Source organism: Mustela lutreola, chromosome 6 (assembly GCF_030435805.1).
Source record: "Mustela lutreola isolate mMusLut2 chromosome 6, mMusLut2.pri, whole genome shotgun sequence".
Taxonomy (NCBI): domain Eukaryota; kingdom Metazoa; phylum Chordata; class Mammalia; order Carnivora; family Mustelidae; genus Mustela; species Mustela lutreola.
Window position 1 is genome coordinate 6,843,500 of NC_081295.1, and position 17,057 is coordinate 6,860,556.

A 17,057-nucleotide genomic window follows, 5' to 3' on the forward strand; every position below is an offset into this window, starting at 1 on the left:
TTTTTTATTTGCTTTTTTCTCTCCATCTCCATTAGATGTAAGTTTAGCTTGTGCTTTTGGGAATTATCTTTTTTGAGAGAGGCTTGGATGGCTCTGTATTTCCCCCTTAGGACCACCTTTGCAGTGTCCCATAGATTTTGGACCAGTGTGTTTTCATTCTCATTGATTTCCCTGAATTGTTTAAGTTCTTCTTTAATTTCCTGCTTGACCCAATCATTCTTTAGCAGGATGCTCTTTAACTTCTAAGTGTTTGAATTCCTTCCAGACTTTTTTCCTGTGATTGAGTTGAATTTCATGGTCTGATAACATGCAGGTAATAATCTCAGTCTTTTGTTATCAGTCAAGACCTGATTTATGACCCAGTATGTGTTCTATTCTGGAGAAAGTTCTGTGTGTACTTGAGAAAGATGAGTATTCTGTTGTTTTAGGGTGGAATGTTCTGTATATATCTACAAAGTCCATCTGGTCCAGTGTGTCACTCAAAGCTCTTGTTTCTTTGTTGATCTGCTTTGATGATTCATTGCTGAGGGTGGGGTGTTGAGGTCTCCTACTATTAATGTATTATTGTCAGTATGATTCTTTATTTTGGTTAACGGTTGACCTACTTGGTCAAGTAGGTCATGGTTGCTCCCGTGTTGGGGTCATAGATATTTACACTTATTAGATTTTCTTGTTGGATCGACCCTTTAAGTATGATATAGTTAACATAATACAAACAACTTAATTAATAGACGGGGCATCTTTTTTCCAATACATGGAGCCCAGAAATAAAAAGCAAGCAGATGGTTGATATTTAAAAATAAAAGGAAAAATAAAATGGTTACTTTTCCTATTCTTTAAAGATAGTTTAATTTTATAAAAATACCTAATTTAATTAAATTATGTGAAGAATTTTGAAAACTATATTGTGGTCTCCCTTTTTAAAAAGAAGTCTAGACAGTAAAATCTAGACTCCAGATATACATGGTTTATATTGTGATGCTTTCAAGGAGACACCAGAAAGGCCAGGTATTTTTCTTTGTACCTTAATGTGAGTTTATAATCATGAAGTGCCAGCTGTGATCATACCTCGCTTGCCTCAACCACCTGGTCTGTAGAGAATGGAATCATATCCTGTTGACATATTATTCTTTTATATACAAGATGTTCTTTATCGAAAAGTACTTTTTAAAAGAAAGTTAATGTTATGAAATGTCAAAAATATGCATTCCGTGTTTATTTGACATGTGTCCAAAAATCTAATTTAAACTCTAAGATTGGCTTATGTGCAGATTGGAAACAAGTGTTGCTAGACTTTCTCTGTGAGAGACAGCTTGGACTGCAAAGATAGAAAGTTTAGGAGAGTATTTATTTTAATTAAAGAAATTGTTCACAAATGTACAAACAAGTTCTCTATACCATTCCTCTGAAAAACATTTATCAATTGGCAAATCTTCCTAGAAAGTAGTCTTTTGTTTGAAATAGAAATGCATATTTTCTAATCAAACAGAGAGCATTGACCATTCCATGTGTCTTCAGCTTTTTTGTTGTTCTTGTTAAAATAAAGGGAAATCTGGAATAATTATACTCTTTCAAAGCGGTAAGCTCCATCTCATCAAATAACATTAGGAAATCAATTTTGTGGCAAATAGAATGGAGAAGCCTTCTTTAGCTCTAGCAGCTACTGGAGAGTTCAGAACATTCTAGAAAACAGACTTCTCCTAAAGATAATGTAGTTTCTATGCATTTCTTTTGATTTTGCTTTCACCTCAGTCTAGGGCTCTGCTGTCCAATCTGGTAGCCACTAGCCAAAAATGGCTATTTAAATTAAAATTGAATAAAGTTTAACATTTGTTTCCTCAGTCACATTAGCCACATTGCAAGTGCTCAACACCCACAGGTGGCTTCCTGCTGCTGGACTAGCCTATGCAGATAGAGCCTGGTGTCATCATCACCCCAGAAAGTTCTAACGGACAGCATCAGTCTAGAGAAAGACTAGAATATCATCCAAAGAGTCACTTTTGCAAACAGAAATTTCCTGTGTCTCAGTTACAAACACTTTGACCTCTTTCATTCTGGTTAAGAAGAAAAATCTTTCCCGAAATTAAAGGATTGTCCTAAGTACCAAAATATAGAACAGCATTTTCCAAAGTGAGGCTCGTTCATCAGGTTCCAGGGGATGTTACTGGGAGGAAAATTGGAGTGGAGGCAGAGAGACTGGGCAGAGGTCCAACATTAAACAGCTTGGAAACACGTGTTAAGCTAGGTTAAACAGAGGGATGTCTTTCCTTAGGACTTAAAGCTTTCAGTATGCAAACATGCATTTTGCCTGAACAGGTAGAATACCACAAGCAGCATTTCCTAAGCTCTTTAGTGCAAGAACTTTGTTTTGTGTGGTGCATTTTAAAGGATAGGTGTTTCATGGAACAATTTGGGGATGAAAGCGCTTGCTTTATTTTTTAATTGGACGGTGCTGAGTCGCAAGCATACCGTAGTCACATGAGCTAATGAGACCGAAGGAGAAGACCCTTAGAGCCACAACACTGTCCTCTTTGGAGAGGACTAACAAAGTGTAATTTTTTTTAATTGTATACCATATTTGTTGTGGATGTATTTTTGACACTGCATATTTCTATAGTGAAATCTTTTTTGTTTTCTTAAGCAGCTATTGGTATATAGTTCTATGGGTATAAGATCCGTGGAGAAGAGAGGAGGAAATGTTATGATCGTGGGTGAGCGCTATCTTCAATGATTCCTGTTCAGTGGACACGAAGATTTTTAAACTTCGTAGAATAAGTGATACTATAGTAAATAAACTATTTTCACATAGTAGATGTGAACATATGTCGATCTCATAAAACATTAACTATATAGGACAATATGGTGATGACAAAGGAACTGTGGGGTTGGGGTTTTGTTCTCCTTTTCTGCACAGCCAGAAATGGCTTCAGCACACTGACCAGAGCAACCATGATGATGCGGGACTAGGGCCACTCTCACAAGGTGGCCGGATGGAGTTCCCCTCCCTGGCCTTCTGCATGGTCGGCCTCTCTCCCCTGGCCTTCCCAGAGGCCATCAGTAGATGTTGGGGACAGAGATTTATGCTTCACCTCATTTTACTAATTATTTTTTACCCCCCGCTATTTCTCAGGCTTCTGTCATCTGGTGGTAGAAGCCTCAGAGAGACACATGATGTCCTCCTCCTTCTGATTTGCCTCTGACTCCTTCCTCTTTATGGGTTCTCCTGGACAGCGGTCCCTGCACAAGCTAGTTCCTCTGACATCCTAATCTAGGGCCTGGCGCCATCATTCTTCCCTGTGTACTGGGTTTCTTGATTTCCCTTCATGTTGCCTTTAAAGAACAGCCTCGGGGATCTGATATCATTCATTCCAGTTGCTTTGTTACACTTTCTGGTTCTCACTTCAACTTTCATGGTGACATTTACCAGAATTATGTGGTTATAATCATCAAAGCAGTGTTCTTTGTTCTTTCATTTTAGCTTTTTTTTAATACTAATTTTTATTGTGGTAAAATATATAATAACATAAAATTTGCCATATATAACCATTTGCGAGCATACAGTTCAGTGGCATTAAGTACATTCATAATGTTGCATAACCATCACCTCTGTCGATTTCCAGAACTTTTCATCACCCCAAACAGAAACTCTAGACTCCTTAGTATATATACCAGCGTCGCTGGTAATCTCTAATCTGCTTTCTATCTCGACGGATCCGCCTGTTCTAGATAGTTCAAAGTGGAATCAGAACGTTTGTCCTTTTGTGTCTGGCTCGCTTCACTTAGCGTAAAGCTCTCGTGGCTCCTCCAAGCGTTAGCAGGTGTCACTTCTCCTTCCTCTGCATCGATGAATCATGTTCCTTGGTATGGATTCATCACATTTTGTTCCTCCCGTTTTGTTTTGAAATGTGTGCAGCTGGAGTACCCCTTTCTCCCCCAGAACAAAAGCCAGGCAGGCTCTCTGACTTCGAGTAAATAAGAAGAATATCACTCATAAGTAATAAGGGTCCTAGAGTCACTTCCAGTTGCTATCATTCTGTCAATTCATTAAAAATGCCTCCCCCCAAAAAAAATGTGATTGAACATTAAATCTCCTCCTGCCCCGTGAGGCCCAACCCTTTACATCACATCTATGTGACTTGGTATGGAACCCCAAAGGGACTGATGTAGCTCATTCGGTTGCTCTGGGCGTTCCTCGAGTCCTTCTTGTGGCACCGACTCTTTATGTGTCTTTAGACGCCAGTTGAAGGTAAAGACATCTACAGACCTGATGAGTGTCTGCTTCAGCGAGGGCCATATCCAGGTTTTTCGTTCCAGTGCTTAAAACTAGTTTGCCTCGAATAAAATAAAATTGCTTGCCTACACTCGTGTCTACAGTGTTCCATCACTATCACAGAATCATCCTTGCAGATCAAAGTGTTCTGTCCTAGCTTGGGTGGCAGCGTCCGGCCCCTTCTCCTCTGGGTGTTACAATGATGTGCACAAGCTGTAGACCTGCTAGCAATGACCATATAGACATAATCACAAAAACTCGTCAAGATATCTGTGGAGGATATTTTTTGTAGCACTGTTTTGTCATAGACAAAAATGTGGAAACAAGCAGATTTTCGGTAATAAATATCACAGTGGCTAAATATGTTTTTTGACATATCTATATAATCAAACATAATATCCTGTTAAAGAAGAACAAGGTCAATCAGTGTGTTTATATGGAACCACTTTTAATATGTAGAATTGAGTGAAAAGAGCAAGAAAAAGGTGCTCAGTGCTCATAAATATACAAAGTATTTTCTTGAAAGAATCAGAGAAACCAGTAAGAGGGGTTGCCTTTGGATAGAGAAAGTAGAGAACCAGGGAAGGAGGCTTTTGTTTTTAGTTTATAGCGTTCTATAATGTTTGACGTTTCTAAACATGGAGATATATTACTCTTCACTTTTTATAATATAAGGGGTTTGTCTATGAATTACTTCTTTGTTTTTTAAACTTATATTTAAAAAAAATAGTAATGCTGTTTGTTAAAAATAAAAGCAAGGTAACCAATAACTGAATTAGGTAGAATTATGACAGCGTTTCAGACACAGTGTTTCTGTGGGCTTAGCCTAGGGAGGGAGAAATGTGGCTTCCAACCGCAGAGATCAAGGGCAGAAAAACCAAATTGTGAACACTTGCTACCACTCACGCGAAGGAGCTAGAGATGCAGGTGGTCCAGTTTGGCACCTTTCAAGCATTAATTTGTGTAGAACACACTCTCCTGTCACACTGATTTAGCTGAATGACATATTTAAGAAAAATGGAAGTTGAAGTCTGCTCGAAAATTTAATTTATGTTCTCAAAATAAGTTCTATGAAACATGTCGGCGAATGCATTGAACAGCCATGCAAATAAGTGAATTTTAATTTTTGTGGAGCTTTAAAATAGTTGAAGTAGTTCCTAAATTATAGAAAAATATTTTCTGATGGCACCTTGCATATATCTGTACTCTAGAAATTAAATTCTTATAGCCCTTTTTCTCGTTTTTTTGTGTATCTTCCTATTTTTGTTTACACTCTTTTCCTTAGTATCAGGACAGAGTACAATGTGGCCCAAACGAGACAGGCACTTAGAACTAGAGTCATGTCTCTGTCACCACTGGTCACACATCCACTGGAAAGGCTATGTCTATGAATTACTACATTGGTTCTCTGAAAGCTCCTGTGAGGGAACAGGGCCTTCCCTGGGTAAAGACAAGTCACTGGTATTTTCAGTGGTCGCCAAGGGTCTATAACGGATCCATAAGCTAAGGGTTCCTTGGATCCCAACCTTCCTCTTTCCCTGCTTTTGCATCCAGTGGGCCCAAGGATTCTGCCAGGCACGGTTCTCACTATCTTATGCCTCTCCAGTGCAGAATGAACGAACCCCAAGGAAGGAACCTTGAGGGGTCTCCCAGGTAAATATGACCTGGTCCAGCGTGTTCTTGACTCCCGCCTTCTCCACAGATTGGAGGCCCATAGGAAGTATATCTCACAGAGCTACCCAGGCTTGCTACATGGACTTTCGTCCATCTGTCCGTTTAAAAGTTCATATTGTGACCAGAATATAAAACTCATTTCATGCTGTTTTTATTTAAGGACTTTTTTTTCTAGGAGAAGGAAAAAAATGAGTAAGACTTAAGCCCATGGATAAGGCATAGGCCAAACATAAAAGCTTTGTGCATCTGCCCATCTTCCTGAACCAGGGTCAGAAAAAGGATAAAAACAAGAAGGAACCCTTTCAGAGGGAGATAACAGCATCCGATGCACTCTAGGAAGTGATTTGTCAGCTGGACCTATTACTGCGCTTACTTCCAAAGAGAAAGCAATTTTCTTCCTCCTTTCTGTAGAAGCAGGCCCAGAATGCCTGTTTCTAACCCCATCCGCACCACTCATCACTCTATTTTAGAAAGAAACAATATTGTTCCTGACATACATTCTTCTTCTCAAAGCCTTGTTGGTGATGGTCCAGCATGTGGTGACGGTTGGGAATTTAATGTCGAGTGATTTCTTTTTTTTACCCCCGCTCCTCTCAAGGTATCAGTGTTAACCCGACAGGTCCATAATTCAAAGGAAGTCTGAATTAGTTATTCCTGTGGCTTCTTCCCCAGAAAGAACCCACTCCACTTATGGAATGTCACCCCTGCCTAAAGAATTTTTGAGCAGATGCCCGGAGACAGGGTCTGTTACTTCCTCTTCTCTCTATGAACTTCAAGCTCTTCACATAGTCCAGCCTGCAAATTGGCCCTGCCCAGGTATTTGGAGGAAGTGACAAAAGAAGAGATACAGAGTCCTGTCAAGTTATAAATTAGTCTTTCACAGGAATAGGATGGAAGTGCACTTGCCGGATGTTTCAAGAACAGGAAGTGCTTGGAATGGGGGCCTCCTAGGAGAGAAATCAACCACTTACATGTCTACCTTCTTTATAGATGATTCACCTAAATCATTTTCCACCTAAGGAGGGAGTGGGAAGCAGAGCTATATTCAAAAGATGGTTGCTATTTAGGAAGAAGTAAATACACATCAAAGGAAGCTTCTGGAAGACTGCTTTTCTGGAAGACATAGTCTGGCCTGACTATTGTAGTAGCTGATACTGTATTATTGAAAAGTGCAGGAGCTGCTTGATCAGTAAGAAAAGGAGAACTGGAAGGACGGGATTAAGGAGATAAGATCTTTGTTAGACCTTGTACTTCCCCTAGTGAGCTGGGTAAAAACAGCTTCCAATTATGAACGTAACAGATTTTTGAAAGGTCTGGAAATTGGTTGTTTGGAGGCTACATTGCTGTGCATAGTTTTAGTTTGTTGTTCTGAAGAAACCAAAGATTATTTGAGTGCCATCTCAGAAGACCATTGCAGTCCAATAATAAGCATGATGGAGATAAAACACTGGCCAGGCATGTCTTCAATATTCTGAGCACCATTATAAATGCTATTGATATATAATTATAAATGGACAATGAACACTAATTACCCCTAGAAAATAAGAAAGGAATCGGCAAGATGCTTGCTCAACAGGCTGTTCAACTTCCCTCCACAAACAAGACTGCTCACCCATGGAGATGAGCCCCGAGCACCTGGCCACCAGCCAGTGGGGGCAAACTCCTGGAATGTCATGGTTGGAATCTGTGTGTGCAGACAGGTTGTAGTGAACAGCGAGGTTTCCCTCCTGACATCCATCCCTCTCTTGTTCTTGCTAACAGAACACTGAGTTTTCTTCAAGTAGCCTCCCCTTTGGGAGGTGACCTCATATCCAAGTCGGTAGAAAGTCCTGAGTCACCTAATGCAGACCTGTTATTGCCATGACCCTTCCTCCTCATGGTTTGGGAGAAATCAGGTCTTTTTGCTCTTGACTGTGCTACTCAGCTAAGTAGTTCAAAAGCCACTCTGTCATTGGGCCATGTGTTATGGGAGAGAATACGTTTCCTTTCTATTTAGGTCCATTGAATGGGCTCTCTGTTTTTCTAGCCCAAATCTCCTCACTGGTACATAGGCATTATCTTAAAAATGACCAAAGACATTCATTCACTAAGAACTTTGGGCAGATAACAACAGTAAATGGTACCTGATAAGATCTTTCTATAGTAACAAACATTATATCCTTCAGATCATATCCCATTATATTTTTGTGTGTCCATAGTATCTGAAATCAGCAATAAAACATTTCTTCTCATTCCTTCGGGCTAAATGGATTGTCATGCATTCCCTTATATTATTCAGCCATCAGTTCCGTGGTGTGGGACCCAGACCCCAAAGAGCAGTGGCTTCACTAGATGGAAGTTGCTTTCTCTCTAATAAAAATCTCAAGCCCGGATGGTGGCTCTGCCCCCACAACGTACTTAGTTGCCCTCATAGGTGGTGCCAAAGAGTCAGGGAAGAGGAGAACATTCCAGTCCTCAGAGCCAGACCCAGCAGTGGCACATAGCTCATTCCCCCAGGGGAGGAACTAGTTCTGTGGCCACGTGGCCAACCCCAAAGGCAGTGGGTGTCCTGTGTCCAGCCACATTATTATGAGAGAGGAAAGAGCAAATGGGTAGTGGAAGGTAGAGGTTAGTCTCTCCCACGCCTGCCGTGAGTCCTCCCCATCCTGTCCTCACCCAACACCATCCTCCTGTGCGCATTCTCAGAGTTTTGCGTTTTCATGCAGGAAAAAAAAAAAATCTGAGCATAGCGCTACTTCCTTTTTATTTCTGACAGGACTGAGTGCTTGCTTTGTGATCTTTTCTTTAAACAATACATATCTTTCACTTTCTCCATTCAAAGGAATGAAAATTAGACCTCCATCTCTCAATAATACCCATAAAATAGCTTTCAACCCCTGAAATTAAATGGCATTGCCACAATAACTCTCTGAATTTATGCAGATAAATAGAGTGAGCCTTCACACACTGAGAGTAGAGGTACAATTCTGGAATATTCCCTGGTTGAACTGAAGCTCTCACCCACTGATCTTTTTGTTCTAGTCTTCCATACAAATACGCTGCTTAACCATGTAGCACCACACACACCACCGATTAAAGCCTTTGGAGTTAAAAAGGGAATATGAGACCTCACGTCGCACTTGGAGTAATATCAGCATCTGATTGACATTTGCAGCTGTAGTCCTAGGAGTTTTAGCTTTTCTTCTTCTACTGCAATCACTAGAAATCATGCTGTTTTCAGCAACTGAGCTATTCTAATAAGAAACATTCATGGGGGAGAAAAATATTCAATAGATTCTTCCTTCTATTTAAAATGAGTTGGTAACACTTGGAAGGGAAAATCATTTGGGTATTCAGCAGGCATTAAAGGACCGGCCACTACATATGTGACGCTGTGCTGGGCACTGCAGGCACCTGGACAGAATGACACTGTGCCTTGCTCCGGGAGCACGGAAGCCAATGAGAACACATGACACGCGCTCACAGAACAGCATACCCATACGACGGTACAGAATCATGGCAAATGATGTGCGGCGGAAAATCGGGAGCGTTAAGGGCATGCTTCTGCAACTCCCGCATCACCTGGAACAGAGTTCGTTTTAACACTTGCCACATTGCTCATTCACAAACCACTTACCCCAGTTCGTGCTAGGCCCCTGGGGGGGGGGGGGGGTGAGTAGGGCTGCATCTGTTCATTTGCTTATCCTCCGTGTCCAGCAGGGGTTCCCAGCATGTACACATAGCTGGACATTGAATTATCCAATGAGAGGAGAAGGTTCTGCACTATCGAAGGTGGGAGCTTCATTAAAGGCCTGGAAGGATGAAGAAATGTCACCTAGCAGGTACTGGAAATAGTCTGGGCATCAGACTCTGCACCAGGGGGAAGGCCCAGAAGATGGGGACTCCCAAAACTGGAGTGGGGAGTAAGGAGCAAGTGACCCGCGAAGCGCGAGGCTCATCGGGCTCTCGTGGGCCAAGTGTAGGATTCGGGACTTTCTCCTCAGACCCGGGAGAGGAAACATGACCAGAGCTTCTGGAAAAGCAATTCAGTGCCAGCGTGGAGTATGGATAGAAAGGGGAAATTAACGAAGTCACTGTTAAAAGGTAAACTGAGGCACATTATATTTTCCCCCAAGAGTTTACTGGAGGATACCTGGGTTCGAACCAGGTGGCATCACGCTAAAAGTGATCAGAAGCTGATGCTGGCAGGGGCTGGGAGCGTTTTTATGCAGGAGGCTCGGAAGCAAAGGAAGGTGGTCATTTGATTAGCTGCAGCTCGAACAGTTGCCTTGTTTGGGGAAGCCCGTGGGCTGTGGGTGATGGGCTGCCTGAAGTGGTCTCCTCTCTGGTTTCGGTCCAGGGGCTCTGACTTTGATTAGGGCTTGCTTCTGTGGGCAGCCGAGGCAGTAGCTCAGTCCACCCAATGCTTCTAGGGCCGTTTTGACTGATACTATCTCCGATTAGTATAACCCTCCTAACAAGCTTGCAAAACACAGATTACCATTTATCTCTCTCTCTCTTTTTTTTTTTACACAAGTTTTTCAGACATTTTAGGAATTCTAGTTTTGTAGCATTAATTTCACTTCAGGTTGATGCCTTTAAGGCTGTGGAAGGTTGAGATGCCTCTTGTAGTTTAGAGGTCACTTAGGAATTGATGGAATTCACAGCCATGTCCTGTGTAATGTTTAAAAGATAATGTGCAATAGTGATTCAGTATGCACTATGTAATGTTTACACACCTATCTTTATTATGCTATACAATTTACTGCCTTTTATTCTTTTATCTAACAGTAAGTGCAGGGGCACCTGGATGGTGCAGTTGGTCAAGCACCCGAGTCTTGGTTTCAGCTCAGATTAGGATCTCAGTGTCGTGAGATCGAGGCCCACGTCGGACTCCAAAGCTCAGTGTAGAGTCTTCTTGAGATTCTATCTCTCCTTCTCCCCCTGGCCCTCCCTGCCCACCCCATGCCCTCTGTTTCTCTCTCTCTCTCCAAAATAAATAAATAAAATCTTTAAAAATAATAAGAAGGGGCGCCTGGGTGGCTCAGTGGGTTAAAGCCTCTGCCTTCCGCTCAGGTCGTGATCCCAGGGTCCTGGGATCCAGCCCCACATCGGGCTCTCTGCTCCGTGGGGAGCCTGCTTCCTCCTCTCTCTCTCTGCCTGCCTCTCTGCCTACTTGTGATCTCTGTCAAATAAATAAATAAAATATTTTTTAAAAATAAATAAATAAAAATAAGAAGTGAATAAAAATAAGGGTTTGCTATTTCAGAGTCTTCAAGATTAACTATCGCTCTTTGTTACCTCAGCACCTACGACAGTGTCCAGCTACATAAAATATGTAAGAGGACTTCCTATTTAAAAGTCCCTCAAGCAATAACATCTCCAACTGGTAATTGTAGAAGTTTCAATAGTATTTGAGGAATGGCAGGTGGCGCGGGTGAACGGTGCCAGCCACCCTCTCTGTGTGGCTCTCTCCGCATGCGCACACCCAGTGAGCAGGAGCAAGTGAAAGACGTGTCTCACAATGCTTTCTAAGCTTGGGAGCTGGAGAGCTTCGACGTGGGATTGTGTGCACATCGCCACGTGAACATCTCCCTTCTCTGATCCCCACGACTTTCTGTTTGGCAAGAGCGAGTTTTCCTAAACAAAGCTATTCAAAAGTAAGAAGCACAAACCGATTTATGACAATCCTAGATATTTTAAATGTCTCAAAACCGTTTGACACTAGGATATTGGGAACCATGGTCCATCCTGGAACTATTGCCTGAGCAGACAGCACACCTCACACACACAAACCCAAATCACACGTACACAGCACACATATCATACCATACCACACTCACACCACACACACACCACACTCACGTGACACACAACCACACACACACACACCACATAGACCATACTACACTCATACCACACATATATAATACCACACGCACAACACACACCATCACACACACATACACACACATACAAACCACACCACATTCATACCAGAAGGAAGAGTCATACTCTTCCTAAAAAGTGAAACTCTTTAGACATTCTTACCAAAACCCCTTCTTTTTCTTTTTTTTTAATTTTTTATTTTTTTTTATAAACATATATTTTTATCCCCAGGGGTACAAGTCTGTGAATCACCAGGTTTACACACTTCACAGCACTCACCACAGCACATATCCTCCCCAGTGTCCATAATCCCACCCCCTTCTCCCAAACCCCCTCCCCCCAGCAACCCTCAGTTTGTTTTGTGAGATTAAGAGTCACTTATGGTTTGTCTCCCTCCCACTCCCATCTTGTTTCATTCATTCTTCTCCTACCCCCTTAACCCTCCATGTTGCATCACCACTTCCTCATATCAGGGAGATCATATGATAGTTGTCTTTCTCCAATTGACTTATTTCGTTAAGCATGATAGTTCCATCCACATCGTCGCAAATGGCAAGATTTTATTTCTTTTGATGGCTGCATAGTATTCCATTGTGTATATATACCACATCTTCTTTATCCATTCATCTGTTGATGGACATCTAGGTTCTTTCCATAGTTTGGCTATTGTAGATATTGTTGCTATAAACATTCGGGTGCACGTGCCCCTTCGGATCACTACATTTGTATCTTTTTTTTTTTTTTTAAGATTTTATTTATTTATTTATTTGACAGAGAGAAATCACAAGTAGATGGAGAGGCAGGCAGAGAGAGACAGAGGGAAGCAGGCTCTCTGCTGAGCAGAGAGCCCGATGCGGGACTCGATCCCAGCTCTCTGAGATCATGACCTGAGCCGAAGGCAGTGGCTTAACCGACTGAGCCACCCAGGCGCCCTACTACATTTGTATCTTTAAGGTAAATACCCAGTAGTGCTATTGCTGGGTCATAGGGTAGCTCTATTTTCAACATTTTGAGGAACCTCCATGTTGTTTTCCACAGTGGTTGCACCAGCTTGCATTCCCACCAACAGTGTAGGAGGGTTCCCCTTTCTCCGCATCCTCGCCAACATCTGTCATTTCCTGACTTGTTAGTTTTAGCCATTCTGACTGGTGTGACATGATATCTCATTGTGGTTTTGATTTGTATTTCCCTGATGCCGAGGGATGTGGAGCACTTTTTCATGTGTCTGTTGGCCATCTGGATGTCTTCTTTGCAGAAATGTCTGTTCATGTCCTCTGCCCATTTCTTGGTTAGATTATTTGTTCTTTGGGTATTGAGTTTGCTAAGTTCTTTATAGATTTTGGACACTAGCCCTTTATCTGATACGTCGTTTGCAAATATCTTCTCCCATTCTGTCAGTTGTCTTTTGGTTTTGTTAACTGTTTCCTTTGCTGTGCAAAAGCTTTTGATCTTGATAAAATCCCAATAGTTCATTTTCCAAAACCCCTTCTTTAGTAAAAACTTCTGGAATCTATTTCATTCCCTTGGTGCACTTTCTAGATCTCTTGATTGGTTACAAAGACTTTTACTTACTCCTAAAAGTAGGACACACTGTAAAAGTTCCAGAACATTTCTTAAAGCTGTTCTTTTCTAGTCTTATCCTTTTTCTCATCCCTGAGCTACTGAGTTTCCTAAGCCTTCAAAACAGGACGCAGGTCATGTACCAGCAAGTCTGCTATTTGGGTTTAGAAGTTCCAGTTTCCTGGGACCCAGCCTCTCCCCAGGGGTGGGTGCTGTTATACAAGCGGGGGCAGGCAGGAAGCGTGAGCGGGCGGGTGCCCAGTCACCCGCACCTTGGAGATGGCAGGAGCCTGGATTTTCCTCTTGTTTCCCAAGTCTCTTGAGCTGGGCAGGTAGACACCTCCCCCTGCAAGGGTGCCAGGTGCCACCTTCCCCTCTGGCTCCCAGGGGTACCAGGCACCAGGAACAAAAGTGTCACAGAAGGCATTTCTAGCTTTTACGTCGGTTCCCATTCTCCCCTCCTTCCTGGCCTTGGCTAAACCTGACAACAGAAGGTCTCCCTAGGCTTGGGCTTCTGGCTGCAAGCTTTTCCACTGTCTGCACGCTCCCCTAAGACTTCTCCTCTGCCCTTGGTGAAGTCTTTTTCCAGCTTCCCACAGCAACACAAAGTGGCTCTCTGTGACACTGGGCACTGGCCACAGATCGACATCCCCAGACCTGCGCCGGCATGGGGCGCACTCCCCCAGCGACTCACAGCTCCTCCTTCCGCTGGACTCCCCTCCACGCCTTGCTAGGTGGGCTTCCTCTGGTGTAGAGCATGAGGCTGGTGGAAGCAAACGAGGTAGTTGCCTGCCCTGGTTGCTCCGAGCCCCAGCGGGCTCACCTGGGACCCCACAGGAGGTCGCAGCTCTGTCTCAGCCCGGGCTTTCCTCCAGGGAGTTCTGCTGTGGGGACAAGAGGTGAGGCAAAGTCACTGGCGGTCGCGTGATTTAATAGTCAGGTGATATGCTCCAAGTCTGGTGGGGAGACACAGACCCGCAGTGCCCCAAGCCTCCCGTGCACAACCCCCAGCTGGAAACAAGTGCAAAATCCTCTCCTTTGGAACCTAGTTTTGATTCCACCAGGTTCCTCCTTTTATCAGTGGTCTTACAGGACACCCTGTCTGGGGGCCCTTTCAGGCTCATACAGTTGATTTCTTCCATCACCGCTTCATTAGAATATGTGAGCATGGGGAGTCCCTCCGCATGCCCGGCTCGGGGTTTGCAAGATCCTTTCTAAGGCCAGGGCAGATAGTGTCACCCACAGAACTTACATTCAGGTAAAAGAAACAGTGTATCAAATGGTGATGAGTGCTATGTTCCGTCTGAAGTGATAACATATCCTGCAGGTAGCTGGAAAGATGAAATTGAAAGTTGATGTGTATTAGGGTCATTTTGAAGATTTGAGAGTTATCGGTAGAAAGGTAATAGTCAAAGCTCTCGAGGAATTGGTTTGCTCTTTGAAGAAGAGCAATGTAAGAGTCTTTTTTTTTTTTTTCTGCAAAGAAGTAAGAGGACTTGGATGTCTTATAATGGACAAACTGAGGTTGTTCAACCCCTGCTGGTCTCGGGGAGGGGACTTAAGAAAGATCAAAAGAGCCGTCTTCCAGGTGTGTGATGCGCAAACCAGGGCATCTGGCATGGACTATGATACAGTCCCACAGGAGGGAGGGTGTGTTTCTCTGGACAGTTGTGGGTAGGTTTGCGTAAGGAATCATACTTTTCCACTGAACCAAGAATGTGCATCTTCAGAAAATTTCTAAATTACAACCTGTATTTTGGGCCATGACCCCAAGACTCAGCAGAGCATGCGCACTCTTTCCCGTGCTGTCCGGGAGCACCTCTCGGGAGGAGCTTGCGAGTGTTAATTTGAGGGATGGCAAGAAACTCACGCTCAGTCAAAACTAAGAAATGTGTGTGAAATGGAGAAATGTTTTAAAGAAGTCTTCTTACATAAAATGTTCTTTGCTGCTCTTGTGTTCTTAAAATATATTTAATTAGCTTTCCCTGCTCTAAGAAACAAGTTAATGTTCCTATACTATTTTGTTGACACTTCATGTACACGGAAATGGTCCCGGGAGAATTGGCATTAATTATTATCAAATGATCTTTCCCTTCATTATCAGAATGTTAGCAATTAAATCACCACTTCCCACGTGTGACAGATATATTAAAGGATATTTAACTCTTGCAGAGTTCTGGCTGGAGATGAGAATTTTCATAAATGTGTCTTGGTTTGGAAAATGCTTTGCAGACGATGACTTACAGAATAGACTCTTCCAAAGTAACCTCACTGAGGCTGAATTGCCCCCATTATGTAAATAGAGAGACCGTATTTAGCTCAAATACGGAGGTTTAGATGTTTTATTATTCAAAACCAGGACTGTGAGTTGGTGGGTTAGCTGCTTACTCTCCCGGTAGAAAGGTAGAAAGGTAATAGTCAAAGCTCTCGAGGAATTGGTTTGCTCTTTGAAGAAGAGCAATGTAAGAGTCTTTTTTTTTTTTTTTTTCCTGCAAAGAAGTAAGAGGACTTGGACGTCTTATAATGGACAAACTGAGGTTGTTCAACCCCTGCTGGTCTCTGAGGCTCTGAGCTTCCTTGCATGCTCTGTTGTCACCAAAGCAGATGGCAAGCGTGTGACTTCCCTCATGATAGCAAAGGAACCACAGTGCTACTGGGTTAGGCTCCTGGAGGCACACAGCCCCAGCCCTGGGGCACCACCCCATTCTCTTCCCTTTCCTCAGGTATCCACTGTAAACTACCACTCCTCAAGTCAGATGTTGGCCAATGAGACCCTTGCTTCAAAAACATTGAATTTGAACAGGAATACGTACTTGACTGTAAGGAGGGACCCAAAACGAAATCCATGGTTGTGGCCTATGGGCCACGTTGAGACACAACAGCTGTTTTGAATAACAGACTCCTAAATTAATATTATTCAAAAAGGATGACTGTTGTTAACATAGAAACACTGATTCAAATAAAGCGAGGCAAGGTTTCTGCCTTCTAAGGTAAAACCATGTGCCGAGCAAAATTGACTTCACTCTCACTTAGAATACAGGGTAAGGCTTTAAGGAAAGCTTTATTTATTGGGCTTTTCTTTTTCCTTCAGTTTTGGTTTACTTTCCAAGAATCATTGTCCAGTCTTCTACCCTCACATAGACCTTAACCTAATCATTCAAGATGACCCTCACATAGACCTTTACCTAATCGTTCTCCTTCTTAGGAGATAACTAGACCATCTCCTGAAGCAGCATTTAATTACCACTAGGGACAAGAAGTTACTCAGTATCTAACCTCAGATCTTTCTTGCTAGAGTCTACAGCCCATGTGTCTTATACCAACTTTTTCATATCATGTTCTTGAAGACTCCCGGATATAGAGACATCAACATGGTGGCCGCCCCCGAGTCAGCTTGTGTTATGTGATGGGACCCAGAATCCACTGGGGGCCTCAGAGGACAGGAACCCCACAAGCCAGTCTCCGGGGTCTCTCCGCAGTGGGAACTCGGGGGCTTCCCATCTTATTTCCCGTGAGCGCTGGGATGTTTGTGGATACCATCAGCGGCTTCAAGAACACTCACTTCTAAAGAGTTAAGGAACCCACCTTTCTTTTTTCTTTTTTTCCTTTATAGTTTTTATTTAAATTCTGGTTAGTTAACATACAGTGTAATGTTAGTGTAATATTAGTTTGGGAGTAGAACTCA

General features: G+C 42.8%; 1 protein-coding gene across 6 annotated transcripts in view; it reads left to right on the forward strand.

Moving 5' to 3' along the window:
• Positions 1-17,057, forward strand: part of PRKN (parkin RBR E3 ubiquitin protein ligase) — a 1,292,545-nt gene that overhangs the window by 1,118,465 nt on the left and 157,023 nt on the right. The gene's annotated exons all lie outside the window — the stretch shown is intronic.